This window comes from Malus domestica, chromosome 15, assembly GCF_042453785.1.
Source record: "Malus domestica chromosome 15, GDT2T_hap1".
Lineage (NCBI taxonomy): Eukaryota > Viridiplantae > Streptophyta > Magnoliopsida > Rosales > Rosaceae > Malus > Malus domestica.
The window spans coordinates 17,720,023-17,722,890 of NC_091675.1; positions in this window are offsets into that span (position 1 = coordinate 17,720,023).

Below are 2,868 nucleotides of genomic sequence, written 5' to 3' on the forward strand. Positions count from 1 at the left end.
CACTTGTGTAAATATTTTAAATTGACGATCGAATTAGTTCATTGTATTCATATAGGATCAATGAGTGTAGCTGTAAAAAATCATCAAAATCGGAGTTAAAATAACCGTTAAATCGTGATTTTTCGTTTATAACCGTCGAAAAGTTTTGTCCCGTTACTTGATCTTTGAATGTTTTTTTTTTGTGATTTTTTGGCGTATGCGATCTCGAAGCATATACAAACAAGGTTGACGGTTGGATCGTTGAAACTAGTTTTGTACAATGTGTATCCCATCAAAACAATAGATTCACTAACACTTAGAGTTTATTTATATTTTCATTAACTATAACATAAGATTTGTGGTATCCACTTGTGTAAATATTTTAAATTGACGATCGAATTAGTTCATTGTATTCATATAGGATCAATGAGTGTAGCTGTAAAAAATCATCAAAATCGGAGTTAAAATAACCGTTAAATCGTGATTTTTCGTTTATAACCGTCGAAAAGTTTTGTCCCGTTACTTGATCTTTGAATGTTTTTTTTTTGTGATTTTTTGGCGTATGCGATCTCGAAGCATATACAAACAAGGTTGATGGTTGGATCGTTGAAACTAGTTTTGTACAATGTGTATCCCATCAAAACAATAGATTCACTAACACTTAAGAGTTTATTTATATTTTCATTAACTATAACATAAGATTTGTGGTATCCACTTGTGTAAATATTTTAAATTGACGATCGAATTAGTTCATTGTATTCATATAGGATCAATGAGTGTAGCTGTAAAAAATCATCAAAATCGGAGTTAAAATAACCGTTAAATCGTGATTTTTCGTTTATAACCGTCGAAAAGTTTTGTCCCGTTACTTGATCTCTGAATGTTTGTTTTTTACGATTTTTGGCGTATGCGATCTCGAAGCATATACAAACAAGTTTGACGGTTGGATCGTTGAAACTAGTTTTGTACAATGTGTATCCCATCAAAACAATAGATTCACTAACACTTAGAGTTTATTTATATTTTCATTAACTATAACATAAGATTTGTGGTATCCACTTGTGTAAATGTTTTAAATTGACGATCGAATTAGTTCATTGTATTCATATAGGATCAAGGAGTGTAGCTGTAAAAAATCATCAAAATCGGAGTTAAAATAACCGTTAAATCGTGATTTTTCGTTTATAACCGTCGAAAAGTTTTGTCCCGTTACTTGATCTCTGAATGTTTGTTTTTTACGATTTTTGGCGTATGCGATCTCGAAGCATATACAAACAAGTTTGACGGTTGGATCGTTGAAACTAGTTTTGTACAATGTGTATCCCATCAAAACAATAGATTCACTAACACTTAGAGTTTATTTATATTTTCATTAACTATAACATAAGATTTGTGGTATCCACTTGTGTAAATATTTTAAATTGACGATCGAATTAGTTCATTGTATTCATATAGGATCAATGAGTGTAGCTGTAAAAAATCATCAAAATCGGAGTTAAAATAACCGTTAAATCGTGATTTTTCATTTATCGCCGTCGAAAAGGTTTGTCCCATTACTTGATATCTGAATATTTTTTTTTTGCAATTTTTAGCATATGCAATCTCGAAACATGTACAAAAAAAAAAAAAGGGAAATACATATTTAAAAAAAAACAAAAAAAAAAGAAAAACAAAGGCTTTGCGCGACGTAGGTTTTTCGATCAACGATTGTTCGTTAAATCGTGATTTTTCGTTTATAACCGTCGAAAAGTTTTGTCCCGTTACTTGATCTCTGAATGTTTGTTTTTTACGATTTTTGGCGTATGCGATCTCAAAGCATATACAAACAAGTTTGACGGTTAGATCGTTGAAACTAGTTTTGTACAATGTGTATCTCATCAAAACAATAGCATTCATTGGTTAAACAAAGTCTTTTTACATTAAGTTACATATTAAAAAAAAAAACACTTAAAAAAAAAACATAAAAGTAAAAATATTTTACAATGATGTGTAAACTAATAGCATTCATTGGTCAGGTGGTGCTTCAGTAGTCGGCGGAGCTTCAGCAGTCGGCGGGGCCACAGAAGGAGGAGGCAACAAAGGTTGATCAGTTGGAGCTTCACTACGCGGTGCCGCTCCTGAAGACGAAGGCAGATGCTGTTGGAACAAACCCACAAACCTCCGATGATCAAGTAAAATTTGACCATCAGTGTCCTGCATCTGGTCAATTTTCCTCTTCATGTTGGTGGCATAGCTGTGTGCGAGCTTGTGCAACTCTTTATTCTCATGCTTGAGCCCTCTAATCTCTTGCTTGAGACTCATCACTTCAGCCGCCAACGATTCAACTTGACGGGTTCGGGCAAATAGGCGTTGGGCCATGTTGGACACGGAACCTGCACACTGTACACTGAGAGCCAGAGACTCATTGACAGCCAATTCATCAGACCGCCTTGAAAGCAGTCTGTTATCTTTAGGAGTGACAAGGTTCCGGGCCACCACCGCAGCTGTCATATCATTCTTCATCACCGAAGCCCCAACGGTAAGGGGACCAAAAGGGGATATGAAAGATGGGCGCCATATGTTGTCTGGTGATGGCGGAGCTGCCTCTTCACCAATGTTCAAGTCAAAACGACGATCGGAAGGGCCAGACATTTTCTGAAAGTGTTGAGAAAGAAGAGATCGGACAGATTCAGATTTCGGAAGTGCAAGAAGGGAGTGTTTACAGGAGGGAGCTCAAGTATGTTGTGGAAAAAAAGTAACGCCTCTATAAAAAGAAGAAATCAAAGAGGCGCTCCTCAGAAATCGAAGAGGCGTCCTCTCGCAAATCGAAGAGTGTCAGCTTTCTCAAAAGTTGGGCTTGCTCACAAACCACCGATTCCAGATATCGAAGAGTGTCAGCTTTCTCAGCCT